This window comes from Poecilia mexicana, unplaced genomic scaffold, assembly GCF_051168715.1.
Source record: "Poecilia mexicana isolate PSO_F unplaced genomic scaffold, ASM5116871v1 scaffold_1, whole genome shotgun sequence".
Lineage (NCBI taxonomy): Eukaryota > Metazoa > Chordata > Actinopteri > Cyprinodontiformes > Poeciliidae > Poecilia > Poecilia mexicana.
Window position 1 is genome coordinate 12823088 of NW_028263370.1, and position 18190 is coordinate 12841277.

Sequence of the window (18190 nt, forward strand, 5' to 3'; positions counted from 1 at the left end):
GAAGCTACCCAGGCTTGAGAAGCTGAATTAAGCTTTGCATTTCTCACACTGCATTCAGTTCAGATAAACAGGCACACACACACACATACACACACATATACACCTGTATACATATTTTTTGCATATTTGTTGTTCCCAGCTTGAATCAGCATGATGGCATTTCAGCCCCTCAAGATGACCTTGCTTTGTAGAAACAGAAGCACCAACAAGAGCAGAAAAATAAGTCATTTTCTGAGCAGCCAGTCATGCTGATGGTGAAAAAGTGATGATTCAAAACATGTATCGTTTTGCTCATTGTCATGTCACAGCAGGACTGGCAATAAAGACACACACACACACACGCGCGCGCGCACACACGCACGCACGCACGCACACATGCAAGCTTTTATATAGCTCTCATCTGTCTCTCTTTTTTTACTTCCCCTCTCTTCCCTCTTCTTTTCCCCTCACCCCATCTCCATTTTTGCTGATTGCTCTTCATCATTAATATTTCATGTGTAATGTGGCTCTTTTGGATAGTGCGAGCATGTGTGTGGGTGTGTGTGGCCCCCGCGAGCCAGTGCCGTGTGCTTGCGTCGGCATATGTGCAGGCGAGCCGTGCGTGTCTGTATTTGTGTGTTTGTGCCGCAGTATCAAATTCTGCTCTCACAGCTGTCGGCCAGTCTCAGCCTGGTTGTGATCTCTCTGTCTACCTCTCAACCTTCAACCTCTCCTTCTGTTTCACTCTCTTTCTTCCTTTCCAGAGTTTTTTCATCTGCAGCCTGTCTGGTTCCGCAGCCCCTCTGTTACTCTCTGTATTCTTCCCTCCTCTCTGCTTTACTGGATTTTCTTTTTTTTTTTTTTTTCTTGAGCTGCATCCTGCCTCCCCTCTCTCCCCCCTCAATGCCCTCTTGATCAGTCCCTCTGTGCTTTTACAAAACCCTTTTTTATGCTCCATCCTTGCTTAGAATTTGGTTTGGTTTTACGTTTAAGCTGTTCCTTCTTTAAATAAGCTGTTTTCAGAAATCATTTGGTTCTTGCAAAACAGAGTTCGCTTAAAAGAAAACAGAAAATAATAGAGTGTTGTCTAAAAAAAAAAAAAAAAAGTTGTACACTCTCTTTACAGTTCAAAACAAAGTGAATCAAAGTCATGGATATTATAGAAAGACAGGCTTGCAAAAGTTTTTCACAGTTTGTCCCATTACAACCAGAAACTTTAATTTGAGGTTTTCTTTGAAATACCACCATAAAGTGGCTCAGGACTATGGTGTGATATAAACCATTTCATTTTACACCTGGCTGTATGCTTTAGGACTGGAGTCACCAATCCTTTTGGGAGCGAGATCTACTTCATGGTTGCTAAGTAATATGAAGGGCAATCAAGATAATACATATAGAGTTTACTTTTAATTATATAATTTAGTAATCGACTTTTCTAATTTTGGAACAGCTCCTTGGGCTACTCATGTGGTCTTTATGGGCTGTGGGCACCAGGATGGTGAGTCCTGCTTTAGAGGCATTGTCTTTGGTGTAAAAGCATCCAAAGGAAGATGCAGCCAATACTGTTTCGGTTCGGGGCTTATACATTCATGGTGATTTGCAATGTAAGCTTCCTGTCACACATGGTGTTTGCATATAGGCAAAGAATTTAATTTTCGTTTTCATCTGAGCACCTTCTTCCACATGTTTGCACTGCCTCTTTCATGCACTTAGCAAACCTTAATTTAGATTTCTTCTGTATTTATCTTAACAATAGTTTTCTTCCTGCCACTCTGCTATAAAAGCCACATTTGTGGATTGCACAACCGACAGTTGTTCTGTCAAAATACTGTCCCGCATCCTTTGTAGTTATTCTGACCAAGGGGAGTTCATCATATTGAAATGATTGGGGTATGACTGTTGATAAATACGACCAATCACTGAATCCCTAATAGTTTCCTGTTTTGTTTTCTTATTTTTTAGAATCACATTTCCCCACCAAGTGCATTTTGTTGACTAAAATCAATGTTAAGTTTGGACCTCAAGAAACTGTACAAAATGGAGAAATAGATTATGTACAAACATAAGTCCATTGAAACTTAAAAATCTTGCAAACTGCTCTACAATGGTGCCACACTCACCCACTTTCATTCTGAAACCTTAACATATTCATACACTATGTACATCAGTAGACAACATGGATTCTGGACTTACCAACTCACATTGGGTCATTTTGTTTATTTCTAAGTTTGTTATACTTGAACAGATTTTATTTGTAACTACAAATATGAAAGCCTTGTAGGTTTTTTCAACAAAATATACAAGTATGGGTTTGTAAAATGACAAGATGTACAAAAAAAAGTTGAAGAGGTGTGTATATTTTTTTTCAAACCTCTATATCTAAAGGAAAATCCAGAAAATCTGATTTAATATCCAATTTTTTAACAACTTTGCTGGTAACAACCAGATCCGACCCACATTTCAATCTATTAAGACACAGGATTCACTTAACTTTTCATGACTAACAAGAGAAGACAATCTTTTAGGGAGCTGTCTGAGGATGGGGCCATACAGACAGTGTTGATCAATTTAATATGTAAAGTTCTGCCGCAGCTCAAACCACAACGTCTTTAAAGTCAGAATAGTTTTGCTGTGGCTGACATAAAGAAGCACTAAATATCTCTTTAGGCAGACGTTCAAGACGAGCAGCGCGTTTTTAAGGGTGTGTGAGACAGAGAGTATTCCAAAGCCCTCCTGCTGATTATAGGTGCGCACTGTTCTCTGCTCCTTAATGAACATAACTGGCTGTGATGCACACACCTTCCATTTAATACTCTTGTCTCTCATTAAGGGTTAAACATCAGTGCATGGAAAAAAAAAAAAAAAAAAAAGAGAAACCTTACGTGCGTGTGTGTGTGTGTGTGTGTGTGTGTGTGTTCATGTTGATGTGCTGTATGTCCACTTGTGTGTCCATGTGCATGCATTAAATCTGCTCCACCGCGGTCCCAGGCGTGTGATTGGCTGCGGATGAGAGCTAAGGTTGGCACAGCAACATTTCCGCTGAAGGCCGTAAAGCAGTGGGCCTAGAGCGCAAGCAGCATCTGCCCCTCTGCTGCTGCCAAGATGTACACACAAACATCTCCACACACACACGCACACACACGCATATGCGCATGTACACAATTTTGCATCAACACTCACAGAGATTAGCATATATGTAATGATACACTCTACATAATTCACAATCTCTCATTTAGCCCCTTGGTTCCTTGTGCCAGTTCATCCTCGCTGCTGGCACTCTGCTGGCATTCGCTCACCTTGCTGACCTCTCTCAATCTCTCCTGTTCAGTGTCTTCAACAGCCCTCCACTTTCTCCTCCTTTTTGTGTCATTCACACTGAGTTAAAGTGGTTTCTTAGGCCCAATCTTCAGCATGGTGCTCATTGCTCCATCTCCACCTTTCTTAGTCTTATGACAGCACCATACAGTCATTACAGGTCTGCCAGCACTCCTCTCTCATATACACACACACACACACACACACACACGCATACACACACCGGCATTTGCACTACAGCATGGCACACATTTACACAACAGCACATAGACACAGTGCTATAGGGCTATTCATCAGTCTGGAGCAGTGGCTTATGAAAGGTCAGCCTTTGAGTTATGACAGAATCTCCTGGCCAGAGCTGCCTAAGCGTGGGTGGCAGAGCATTGACTCGGTGTGTGGGAGAGCGCAAAAGTGTGTAAGATCAGTTTGGATAGTTGTTGCTGAGTAAGTGTACACTATTGTTTGTGGACAAATGTGTGACTTGAGTGTATAGGTGGAGTGTTGGTAATGCATCATGAGTTCCTGCCAGTGTTTAAGTGTTTGTCCTTTTTTTTCCCCTTTTGTGACTGTGTGTGTATGTGAGCTTTCGCCATAAGGTCTAAGGCCTGGCAACAATGTCGATAACGAAGAAACATATTTTCTTTGGGTGAGCATGGACAAAAGTTGAACATTCTGTTTGTTGTAGGGGAAGAGTGCATTTTAAAGATCTTTTTATTCAAACTAGCCTCCTTTGAGCAGGTTAAGGATTTTCTTCTAGCCTATCCTTTCAGCTTTCTATATAACCTACACTTACTCGCCATCTTTTTTTTAGTGCGCTTGGCAGTTGCTTTTTCAGACAGGAGCTAATCAGCCAACTGTATGGCAGCAACCCTGCCATCTAATCCACTATACAGCCAACTTCAAAGCAGATTGGCAACACCAGTATAAGACCAGACCAAGCGCCACTGTCGTCATCTGAACAAACTCATCAATGTTTTTTTGTAAATACATTTACCCAGTCCAGTGAGTCTGAACTCAAAAAATGTTTTACAGACATGTATTTTGAGGAGAATAATACCAAAGTAATCTGACTATAATGTGGAAAGACAGTAAAATCTGCCATATCCACATAACATGTTATTTGTAATGAAAATGAATGTCAGATAAGGGGAAAAAAAAAAAAAAACAACAACAAAAAAAAACGTTGCTCATGTTTTACCCAACACCTGCACTGGTTCCTGCAGTGGTTCCTCCAAGTGGACAGATGCCCAATCAGAGAACAGGTATGCAGGAACATCGACCAGGAGAGAGGAAGGCACTTGTTCCTACATTCATTTTGGTTAGAATAGGCAAGCTTGGTGACAGATACAAGACGACCCATCTGTGACTGATGTTAATATCCCAATAATGACTTAATGTCGGTGATGAAAAATATAAAAATCAGAACAACCAAAGAGACAGATGTCAGTGTTTGTGTTTTGATTTCTTTATTTATATTAAACCCTAATTCTTTGTACTCAGTTTTTTTAGGTCCGTATTTCTGATTGGCTATGGTTTACACTCTTCTCAGTTCTTCTCTTGTTCATCAGTCTCCTTCCCTTTTCCTATCTTCCTGGTTTCCTCTCCTAACTGCAACCTGCTTCCAATCACCCACCAGTCACTTGTCAAGTAATCAAGTTCCCCAGTAAGCTCCTCATTCTCTGTCACTCACAGCTGCATCATCTCATTTACTCTCATTGCTTCATGTTACCTCTTTGCTTGTGGTACCCAGCTAGTTCCTTGTCCAGTGTACCTCTGTGCCAACCTGTGTTTATTTTAATCTCCATTCAAATGTCTAAATCATATTGCTGCTTCTGACTTTGCCTGCATCTTTGGTTCAACATTAGACCTGTCACCATGACAGAACCACGTTGCAAAGCTTAAATAATCTGAAATAGTCATTCCATTCCACAAAGTCCATCAGTCTCATTAGAACTAAATCCAATGAAAAATGCTGGAACAGGAGATTTGCACCAAGATTGGGCAGGCAACATATCTGCAGTAACTGTCTAATGTTATCATGTCAATATGAGCCAACATCTCAGAAACTACTTGTTGAATTTATGCCTGAAAAATTAAGATCTAGATTTAGTTTTGTAGGTAAAGTATCCTAAAAACGCAGTACTTTGTTCTCACTTAATCTTACTGATTTTTTTTCATCTAATCATCAATATTGCATCTATTTGATTCCTTTAACGTTTAAAAACTCCTTTTTCACAGTGTGTGCTTGTTTATCTCTGCAATTTTACTGAGGCTCTTTTTGTTTTGGAGACCCTCTGGACATGTAAGCACTCTATTGATAATCAATAGCTTTTTTCCACTTTTTATACATCAAAGGGGTTCCAGTCTCCAGCTTTTTCTCCCTGTGCAGCCTCTACTTAAAAAAAAAAAAAAGAGAGAGAGAGAGATGTGTGCACAATTCCAAGCTAATGTGCACATTGTCAAGCCGATAAACACTTGCAAGAACAAACACAAAATGTTGACTGGCCTTCTTTCATTATGTCTATCTTACTTTGCCTGAAGAAACAAAAGTGAGGCGGTGTCAGGGGTGATTTGTGTCTGCTTACCCAAGAACTACATAATTGTGGAAGAGACTTTAATCCAGGCTCTTGGCAGGAATAAAAGGCATTTTCGCAAGAGCAAACATAACAGCCTACTTGTTGAAAGCAAGACTATTCTGCCCACAATCCTCATGTCGCTAAACAGTAACGAAGACAATCGCCAGGATTCTCAGTTTGCCTGAAATACCTGTCAAGAAGAATATGCAAGACGTCAACAAATATCACTTCATGTCAGTGTTCTGCCAAATATTTAACAGTCACAGTGACCGTGGTGACTTCAGGAACATAGCCATCAGAAAATGTGTGGTAAAATGCGTCATTGTGCAAATACTTTCAAAGAACAGTTGAAATATTTACTTCAGATGACACAGCATTTCAATACATGGTATTAATGCAGGACTTCCTCTGTGACGTATGTGAAAATTTCCTAAACGTAACTCTAGTTGACAAAATATCCACAAACCCCCCCTTAAAAACAATTCATTGTATCACTGTTGCTGTCTAAGAAAAAGACAAGACCATGCCCTTTGTCTCATCTACTAGTATACAAAGATTTTCACTTTCTTTAAGGGCTACCTATTATGCTTTCTTGAACAAGTTATTATAAGTTTATGGGTGCTACAAAACATGTTTATTACAATTTTTTTCTCACAAAATCCTCCTCAGATAACTTGATTTCACTTCAGTGATTCTAAGCCTATTTTGAGCTCTTTTTAAAATGAAATGTTTTAGGGCCTTATCCAAATTAGCTGCTGGCCACACCCCCCAACTCAATGTTTACACTGGCACTTTATACATGTGACAATAGCTGCTAACAGATGCATAATTGTATAACACTACATCTCTGATCTCAATTCAGATCCAGAAGCAGAATGACTGGAGCATCCCGCACAAACATCAAGAATACAACAAACGATTTCTCAGTTGTAAGTCAGACAACAGCAAAACACTTGTCTTTTCCATCAGCCATTGTACAGTGCACACAGTGGTAAAACCATCTGACCGGCCACGTCTGGGTTGCTAGGTGAGGGGCTAGGTGAGCACTTTGAATTGTCTTGTTGCTGAAAATGTGCTATATAAATAAAATTACCTTACCTTACCTTACCTTACCAGCGTTGTGCTAAGAAATAGTTTGTGTAATCAGTTCAGCTGCGAAGGAACTGAGTGGTGGTAGAGTAATCTGTCAGGCGAATGCTTCAGAACTGCAGCTCTGAGGAGGAACTGCGCCTCGAAGGCGGCGCTCGGTCCTCCCAGGCGTTTTGCACAGCTGAATGGTTGCCACGGGAGATTAAGGGATTTATCAAACATGTCAAACACATGCATAAAAGAACAAAGGCATCAATCCAGGTATGTTTTTGATAAGGGAATAACTTCATAAATCTTTTTTTTTTTTTAAGTAGATTTTACATAACACTGCCCCTTTAACTTATTGTCAGAAAATGTCTGTGTGCGCTTGGACTGTTTCTAGAAGGAGAAGAGAGAACAGAACCTATTTTGCATAATAGGTTCTGTTAAACCTACTTGAAAATGCCTACTCTCCCCATTTCAGATAAACATCTCAGAAAATAATTTTGAGTGTTTTTGCTCATGTAGTTTGCATTTCTGGGACTTCAGGCATCGGGTTAGCTCATAATGATCCTATGAGATTTCCTTTTTCATCATGGCCTTGCTGAGAAGTGTTTTGAGTGGCTGTCAAAAGCAAAATTTCATATAAAAATATAAAATATAAATATAAAACATATTTCTACAAAAGATTTCAGGTGAAGCCTGGCAGACCTACATAAAATAGGTAATGATTGTGAAATAAAAAAAAAAATATTGTTTTAAAATCTTTCACAAAAACATATGAAAATCTGGTGTACATTTGTATAAAATTTCCTTGACTTTTATGCTTCTGAATAAAATTAAAACTAGAGTCCAGTTGTGTTTAGTTTATTCTCTGTATAAATCCAGCAGTTGTGTGAAGATCTGAAAGGTTTTCATTATCAAGGCTAACGGACACAGCAGGCAGTTCTGGGATATAATTAAATATAATTAAACCAGGATTATGTCAGTCAGTGAACACATTGAAGAGTGAAGCTCTTTTTTTTTAAGTTTTGAACTGAATGATACTGTGTTTTTTTAAGTGAGGAATGTGGGAACAACCTACCTCGTTATGACATCATTTAGCATCCCAATGTTCGTGGGTAAAATAATGATTTACAGTGTGTTTTTGGGGGGCGGAGGGGATGTTTGATATTTCTCAGTCAAACAGCATCTGCCCCCAGGGCACATGCTCAGTGTCTACTGAGTGTCTCGGTGTAAGCATGCGTGTTCAGCGGAGAGACAATTCAGTTCTGGGAGGACACTACAACAAACCCTAAAAGTGTCGGGCTTACTGGAGTCTTTAATGCTGTCCATTATTTTGTTGTTTAGTTTTAGGGCCTGGAGATGGAGCAGAGATGTGCAGAAAAGCTGCAGCTTTGATCTCTTCTGTTCTGTCCTGTGGCTAAGTAGCTGAAAGAAGAGATGTGTTTAATTCACACGAGTCTAATTTTGTCAGCTAGCATGCCTAAATAGAATGAGGAATTATTAAAGAAGAACATCATAGAGGGTTAACTCCCATATAACCAAATTATATGTAGACAACATGAATTCATTTCATCTTTATAACAGTAGAATGTTCTTATAAAAGTGTGATGAGTTGGGCATGGTGAAGATGGAAGGGTAAAGGGTGACACTTGCCTTTGTGCTCGACGTGGCCATCACAGGTTTGAGCCCCGGCCTCATGTCTTTCCCCTCTCTCTCACAACCCTCTTTCCTGTCTGACAACTGTCCAATAAAAGCCACTAGAGTCGACAGAGCCTTTGAAAAACTTCAATGACAGAGTTCTGTTGTCTAAAAAACCTTCCACTTTCAATTTATTGGAAGTGGAAAAAGGTGCTCCTGTCAGATGAGACCAAAATCTCATTTTCTGGCCTACATTCAAAATGCTACGTTTTGCTAGCTGCACATCACCCATCACCCACACAATAAAACATGGTGGTGGCAAGATCATGCTTCCGCCTGCGCCTTTCTTCAGCACAGGCAGGGTGGTTAACAAAAGATGGATACAGCTAATTAAAGAACGAGACTCACTGAAAACTTGTTCAAGTCTTCAAAAGAGTTGAAATGAGGTAATAGTGGTAATATTTTGTGTTAGTTTGTGGCTGTAGTGCGACAAAATATGAACTATCTCAAAGGATATGAATACTTATACAAGACACAGTTCATGAGTCCCTACTTTCTGAATAGTAAGTCTCAAAAAAAACAAAAAAAAAACGCACTAAGACATATACACTGACACACAACAAACCTCCCCGAGTCATCTACTCATATGGGGACATAAATTATCAATGAGGTTTCCACTCTGAGCTTGTGCATCTACACGCTAAAATGCTGAAGTAGTGTTTTAGCATCTCACCTCGTTCAAATGGCAGAATAAAATGGCTGTGCATGATATGTTTTTTTACGCTTAAGCATTTGGTTGGGTTCTGTAGGGTTTCAAAGCAGAGGAGAAAATAGGTTTAAATGTAGCACTGTGAAGTGACAATAGAAACAATAGAAATTCCAGCACAAATCTATTGTTTTTATTGCGTTTTTTTAATTTTTTTATTTTGCATTATGTTGTACTCAAAATTATTTCATTAATTTACCTTATTAAAAAAAAAATCAATTAAATTTTTTTTTTTTTATATAATATGACTGAATCTGATTCAGTAAAGTGCCTTCAAGTAAAGATAATTATCAACAGCTAAGGTCTTAAATTGTTAAACTAAAGAAAAAAAAATGAAGGCCTTTCATGACAATGCTAACAAGATAGATTTTTCCCATGAGTCATTATAGTCTTGTTAGCTGGATTACCTCCCTCTGATTAGCATGCTGGTGGTCCTTTTAAAAATCATTTTCTCCATTTCATTAAACAGCAAAAGACTACCTGGCAGTTCAAACAGAGTCTAGAGCAAATCTACCGCAGTTTTCTTGACGGATTCTTCATCAAGCCTTAGACTAACCTGACTGATAAAATGTCTCCCTATTTTATGTTGTCTCTTACAGTAATATTAAATCAGAAGTGGCTCGTTGATTTCTGCATTTTATGTGCCATTCATTCGTAGATGAATGGCACATAAAATACATTTCTGCATTAACAGCACTAACTGCAAGAGTGGATTTTTATATCCCTAAAATGGCTTCTAATGACAAGAAAAGAAAAAGAAATATCTATGAAACATATAAATATAATTTTATCTGAATGAACTAATTTAGTTTCACTGGGTTTTGTCTGTATTGATGATTTATGATGAACATTTTCTGTGACTGATTTTGCTTTTTTACCTTCATCAATAAAATTGTCATTTGTAAGCTGCCTTTACAAGTGACCTATTCTCTGGAACTTAATTTTCAATGTCAAAAGTGACTTGTGCCCTAAAAGTCAACGTCATGAGCTAAAACATTCGGGTGTGCTTTAAAAAACTAAATACAATAAAAATCTCTAAGGATGCAAAAACTTTATATGAAGCTTTTTCATAAGCACATGGCAGTTTCACCAAAACAAATTTCTCTTTCAGTAGGATGGAAGTGCATAGTATGCAGCTGGTATTCGTAATTACTATTGTGTATCATCTTGTGACATTGCTATTTTGCAAGGTCACCAGTTAAACATTTGAAAGAAACAACTCTGACATTTTTGCTTTTAGACATTTTTAGAAGTTGTATAAACTGCCCTGTAGTGTCTCTTTCTGTATATTGTTGTTGTTGTTTTTTCTGCTCACTTTCTCTACCCGTCATTGAAATAACACCTTAGTGTCCCGCACCACTTTAGCGCATCTTTCAACTCTTGGTCCCCCAAAGCTTGCATATCTGTCTACTGTACCACGTTTGCATCAAAAAAAGGCAACCAGATGCATAAATACAGAAACCAACGAGCAGAGTAAAGCTGGACTCATGCAAATTCTGATTGAACTCACTCTTTGCTTAAACAAAACAAAGGCAAGTATCATATTACACAGCTGTCTGACCTCTCTGTCTGCATTCAAAAATGCAAAGAAGGATCTACTAATTCCAGCGTGATGTTGGTTTTTTGTTCTTCTGAAATACTTGGAGACTCTATTTAAATTAGTTGTTTTTTGCATCACTCATCTCTTTCTGCCATAACCATAACTTGCACAAACATGGTGCCGTTCAACTGTTGAAATCTTTTTTTCTTATGTCTGCCCTCTTGCTTGTCTTGACTGCTGTCCAGTGCTTTGTTCTCAAGTGCCTTTATAGATTTTTTATAATCCTATAGCCTTGTCACCTACTCACACATTAGACAAACTACTGTCCAGAATCTTGGAGGTCCACTTGTTGTGTACTGGGGTGGTCAGGTTGCCTTAATGCATTTTTGTTCTATAGTTCTCGTGTTAATCTGTGTCTGTTCCTTTCTTGCCTCTTTGTTGCAATACATAGTTTTTATGTTATATCACACTTCCAGAATCTTAGCTGACAGTCATATTGGTAGGTATCCGTAACTAACTGTCACGACAGCTATGGAGTTGCTAAGACAATGTTAAACAAGTGATATTCTCTCCAAAAACAGCAATTTTGCTGATATATCTTTCTGTTGTACGTTGGTCAAGACTGTGAATATACTTTCTTTTTGTTTGTCTTGAAGCCATGAAAAATGCCATTCCTGTACCTCTCTGCTTCAGAGGGTACAGAATGCTAGATGTCACCGAACCGGCACATGAAAGTTTGACCACATTTTAATTGCTTTTAAAGCTCTTCATGGCTTAGCATTGTCCTACATATCCAAGTTGCTATACCTCCACAGACCTTCCAGTTCCCTTAGAGACTTCCTCTGAACTACTTGTGTAGTTTTAGTTCTACGATTATGCAATAGAACAGCCATTTGAATCTCGTATCCGGCCTTTTTCTGATCCTGAAATGGTCCGTCAGCTGAATTACTTTAACCTGCCGCTGAGTAAACTGATTTCCACTGCACACTGGCATCGTCCTTCTTGTCAAGTTAAGATTTTTTTTGTCAGTTTTAAAGTTTTACTCTGACAGTCCTAAAATTTAACGAGTATCCAGCTGGTTTGGCTACGACCATCTGACTACCTCTCATGGTCTCCCAAACATTTGTATCCATCTAACTCTTCTGTGTCAAGCATTTAGTCACCTTCGATACTCATTTTCTTTGACGATTTGACTTTCCTCTGTAACTGGAACACCTCCACCCTTCTGAAATCACATCTCACAGTTCTTAGAACTGTGTTCTGATTAAACATCTAGGTAAGGCAAGCCACAAAGTCAAGTTCAGTTTTGTATCCCAGAACACCCACTGGTTTATTCAGCTTACCTCTGTATCGCTCCCCATCAACTGATTGCTCTGCAAATTCCTTTCCAAGAATGATCTTGGCAAATTTCGAACAGCCTGCATACCCTAGCTATCTCTTCAGTGAGCAACATCACAAGCAACCTGCGCCACAGCGCCTTCTTTTCATCCCATGTATGACTTAATCATTGTCATGTCTGTCACTGAGGATTGCTCTGTTCTGTTCATGCTGGTGACTTTGCTGTTGCTTTTCTTGCCTTAGGTTTTTCATGTATACACATCTAAGGAAAAGGAGGTGTGCATTTTCTGCCTCTGGCTTTTCCAAAGTATGCAAACACAGGGAGGTCCCACAACAACGCTAAATCTAACTTCTTGCAAAAAAATAAAAATAAAAAAAATAAAAAATAGCAAACATTTATGAAGTGCTACCGAGTCATTGGATTCTGAAGTGCCTGTATTTGAGTCCTTTATCTTGAAATGAAAACTAAGAAGAGTAATTTGACCAGAGGGTAGAAAAGACGACATCCGTTGCTTGGAGATATTTTTGCTGCAGATCTATTTCATTACTCATTTTAAACATCTTGGCAACAATCCTAAATGTACTTATTGTTCTTATTAACCTTTTGTGGAAGTGTTTTTCTGTGGCATCTCTTAACCTAAGCTATTAAAATATTTTGGGTTTTTCCAGAATTTTTTTTTAAACATTTTCTTTTATTATTTGATATAAACTTCCCTTTCAGCCATCTTATTATCCAATTGTTAAGTTAACATCATTAAAGAGGCACCTTTGGTTCTTTGTACTCGGCATTTAAAAACATATAACTGGTGTAAACCTATTTTTTGTGTTTAAATAGAAATGCATGTTTATATTTCTAGTCAAGTAAATTGTATTCCTTATCATTATTACAAATAATAATAAGGAATGCATTCCAAACTCAAGACAGCAATTAATATCAATTTATTATTTGCTGAAATAAATACTCTGAAAAAGACAAAACTACTCATGTCTTAAATTAGGAAGAGAGATAATGCATTCATGTGTTTTGGCAGATTAGACGTTCTTCATGCAACATAAGAACATTAATATCAGTCAGAGCTAAGACTTGACGTGAGAAAATGGCAATATCTCTTTTGCACACTGAAAAAAGATTGCTGAAATTCTTTTTGATTTGTAAAGCATTTACATGTGAGAAGAACAAATTGATGTATAGTTCTCTTCAAGATGTTTCTAAAATCCTAGCTCTTTTGTCATTATCCCAATAAATGCTGGATATGTTGTTACTTTCCTACTAAACTGAATTATTAGTGTATCCAATAAGAACCCCTTTTTTTGTGAAAGAAACTATGATGAAGAAATTAAGAATCTAAAAAAGATCAGTGCAACATTGTTAAAGAAAACTGTCACTTGTGGAAGCTTGGATAGCAAAGAGCCAAAGAGGACCTCCTCTCACTATGGAAACAGAGCTGGAGTGCAGCCCATTGTTGCAGCCCCCAACTTTAAAGAGTGGAGAGGAGAACTGGAAAATGGAGAGTTGTGTGCAAGGGCAGAGAAAAAAGAAGAAAAGAAAGAGGAAGGGGTAGAGAAGACAGGAGAAAGGGAAAGCTAAAGAGGCGGACGGAAGGAAGAGAGAGAGAGATAAAAAAAAAACTGACACAATATAAGGATTTTGGGGAAGAGGAGGGTGAGAAAGTTTGAAAGGGAGGGAGAGGAGGAGGCTGGAAAGTCATGGAGGGAGGTAAAGAGAGAATCGGGGCATTCATCCATGCCTCTGGAGACGGACGCAGTCTGAATTCGGGATAACTCATTCAAAAACACCAACTCCACTTTGTCCCACAACACCTCTGTCAGTCTCTGCTACAGTTACCAAGTGGCTGGGACACATCCAGAATACCTTAATGCCATGACTGACAGCAATTTGCTGCATCTGAAACCCACCCACAGAATACACATCCTAACACATGCACACACACACACACACACCCCCCCCACACACACACACACACACCCCTGAATGACACACAGTGGATAAGTTATTCATTTCTGTTAAGGTTTTTGGTGCAATAAACATGATCAGAGACACACTCTGGAAAAGCTATGCTCGCTCTTAATATCTAAGCCGACGGGCTTTCTGATGATGAATAATACACATGCGTGTAGGCATGCATGCGCAGGACACACGCAAACACAATCAGAATGCCTAAGGAAACATGCTGCAGTGTTGTCAGAAATGCACATTCTCCATTCTCTGGCACAAGAGAGTTTCCTTAACCCTGTCAGATAATTGGTCTCCAGGGAAACAGTGCTGCTTAAAGCTAAAAGTTAAACCTTAATAAGGCTGTAAATACACACGCAAAAATTAAAATAACTGTTACAGAAGCATGCAGGAGCGTGGAACTGCAGATAAAGGTGCACATACACACAAGACAGAGATATAAATAATTGAAGTTTGTGTTCTCACATTTAATGAAAGGTGATGCATGCCACAGTAATAAAAAAACAAGTCAATCAATTTTGCTGCCTTGGCTTTTTTAGCCTCTCCGGCAGAAAGCAGAGTAAACACGAGCACACTGTCCTGGAAATCCTATGGCTTTCCAACAAGTCCCTTTTTTTTACTTTCTCCACTATTTTGTTGCAATAAAATGTTTCCCACATAAATAAAAAGGTTTAATGCTCCTTTTTAAATGCTAAATGTTTATGACACGCTTCAATAACTAAAAAACATATGCTACACTTTATATGAACTGAAAAAAAAAAAACTAGAAGGAAAAACTAAAAATGCTGCACTCACCTTTACTTTGATGAAGACCCTAATAGGCAATTCCAGCACCCAGTTTTGCTGTGTACACATTTCCCATCAATTTCAGAAAATCTGATTACTGTTAATAAAGTTAAAAAATCATAGCAAGATTTTTCTTGACAATTGCTTATTTGCATTCTTAGCCAAAGCTAGAATCAAAATTGTATATTTTCATACATTTATTATTCAGGAGAAAAAAACAAAACAAAATAGGGGTGTGGCAAGGATCTGTTTTGACTTGGTCAAATAATGCTAGGCCAATGCCAGACCTCACTTCACACGGTGCTTATTGTGCTCATATTCAGGTGAGAAATAATAACAAAAAATCCAGACAAACAGTGGTGCCTTCACAACATCTCAAAAGTCCATCACCTTCAGTGTGACCTTTTTTGGAGTCTAATCTCAGGCTGACTCCCTTTGGTGTAGAGCTCTCTATTATAGCCGTGGACTCCGGCCACAAGAAGACAAAACCAAGAGAAAGAAACAAAACTAAATAATTACTTCTAATTCAAGTAAGCTCCTATGAAAGCATACAAAATAAATAAAATAATCATACAACTAATAAAAAAATGTGACTCCGAAAATTGCTTTGTTTGAATAATCCTGGAACATGTTTGACACTGAAAATTACAAGCTAGTATGGATGCAGTGACTGTGGTGAGGTTCATGACTGGTGAGGCACAGACTTCCCCATAGTCGGATGTACAAATCCAAAATCCAGTACAGAAGCTATACATTTTGACCATAACTAGTTAAAGCTTCTAACCATAAAACATCAAGAAAGATAAAGGAATATTTAATGGGCTCTTTGGACGTCTGCTTCCGTGTTCGGGGATAAGTGGCTCAGTCGGTTCCGGGCTAATGAAACTGGCATTTTACACTAGGTGCTTTCAGGGCTTGCCCAACAAATATCAATCCGAAGCTCCAACAAGTAAGCTGGGTTTTAAGACGTACACCTCGTTATACATTCACGGATACGAAGGTGAGTTTAACTTATGAGAGGCCCCATGGGCCAAAACTTACAAACTCTCTCACACATACTATCTCTCATATTTACTTTCTTTAAACTTTGTGGCTAACATTAACTTTAGCTTATGCTTGTAGGCAATATTCTCGGACATTTTCATTATAAAAATGTGCTGTTTAAGTAACACTTTAATACATTCTAGCGAACAATGTTTTTACCTTTTTTTGTGTGTTTATTTTCAAGTATATTATATGTGTTTATTGTCGTTAGTATCGGAGAGCAAGTAACGGGGAGATTACTGTTCGGCCTTTTTGCTTCCGCATGAGTAAACACAACAAGCCCGGCCATTGTCAGAGTTCTACTTCAGCTGACTGTTCAGGTTCAAAGTTGTTATAGAAAAATGTGCCCATGTTCCTTAAGGTCTCCCTGTTATTTCGTTTTATTACTTTTGCATGCTTCTTGTGAAGAGCTCAAATATAGTTGTGTTTACAGGCGGATCAGTTGCTTGGCTGTCTGGCTCTGGTCTGCTCACTTGTTCCCATACTCGTGCTCATCAGGCTGAATGCAGATTCCATGGAAATAACACAAGGAAGGCTCCTTTTTTTTTTTACCATCCGTCTCTCCCTGTAGTTTTAAGCTGAAGAAGCTGATCTGGAGTGTAGTGAAGACTGCAAACTTTGCTGTGGGGCGTTAGCTTTAACTTGTCGCGACGAATACTTACAAGCCACCATCTTCTAAATTCAGGATCTCTTGGAAATCCATGAAAACTTAAAAGCCCATTATATTTGGAAGACAACAATGTTCATGGTATTGCTTTAATTTGCTTCTGAAATACGACTTTGTCTTTCCTAGCTGTCATGGTGACGGTTCCAAGAAAGCTGCATTTTGCTCATGCGGATGTGACGTCATCGCCGTAGGTGCAAAGAGCCCATATGGTCACATTTTGTAATATTTGCATGTCTTGTTTGGCTGACCTCTCTTTTCTGATTAAATTGAAAATTGTGTATTTTTATTTAATATGATGCCCATACCCTTATCCTTCTTCATAAATATCATTCTGTTGTAAAACAAAACAAACAACAAAAAAAGTCCTTGTTTCTCAATTTCCTTTATCAATTTAAAGACCTGATTTACTAAATATATACTTTTTGAAGATGTATACGTTACTTCTGCCATAAAACTAATAGCATTTTGAGAAAAACCATCCTACTGAGTCTAACTTGTTGAAGGCAGTGTGATGATCTGGGGTGTCTTGCTGCCTTGTTGAAAGCAAAAATTTCTGAGAATGTTTGGCCAATAGTTTGTGTTGAGCACTTGAGGATGTAGTTTCAAACTAGATGGGTAAAAAAGTGTCTCTATTATGGCCTAGTTAAAGTAGAGCCTTAAATCAGACAAAAGTGATGTTGTATGCTCTAAACAAGCTTGCAAACCCACCTGTGTGAGTGAATAAAAACCAAATACACTCAGTGTACCAAATACAGAAGAGTGTAAGAAATATTAGGTAATAAAATACTTCTCCACTCACTAACACATTTCTCAAATATTGTTACAACCACTTATTAGGTTTGAGAGAGAAATACTTTTTCAAGTTGAGACAGATTGGCTTCTGTAGCTTATTCCATTAATAACTCAAACGCTCATATCAAAACTGAATTTTGTATTTATTCTGGTTATTTTAGTTTGATGATCTAAATATTTAGTTGACATGTGGCGGAGGAAATCTGTTTGAGGGCAAATGAATTTTCCACAACACATGATGTCACATAAAAGACTAAACAAGTATGCAAATGGTTCATCATGGTTGTCAGAAAAACACATCGTTTTTACAGGGGTGTGTAGACTTTTCATATGCATTGTGGGTGGAAGAGATAGCAGTTCTTCCCAAAGGTGCTGTGACCAAGCTCTGTGTGTCTCCATGCATGTCGTGTATCTCTTTGTAAGTCTGTGTGACCTTGTCAGGAATGTTTCCTATTTAATCATCCCAGGGAAATCTCAAACTTGCCTTTAAAATTGAACATGAAAGGTAACCTTCTCTATTTTTACTCCCTCTCTCTCCACAAAGAACCAGGGAATTATCTTATTTTTTTTTTCCAGCTCGTCTCAGATCAGTCGCATGAATAGGATGGAGAGAGCAAGAGAATGAAAAGAAAAAAAGTGATGGGGAGAATGACAGGAAGAATGTATGACAGGAAGAGGGAGAGTGACAGCAAGACAGGAG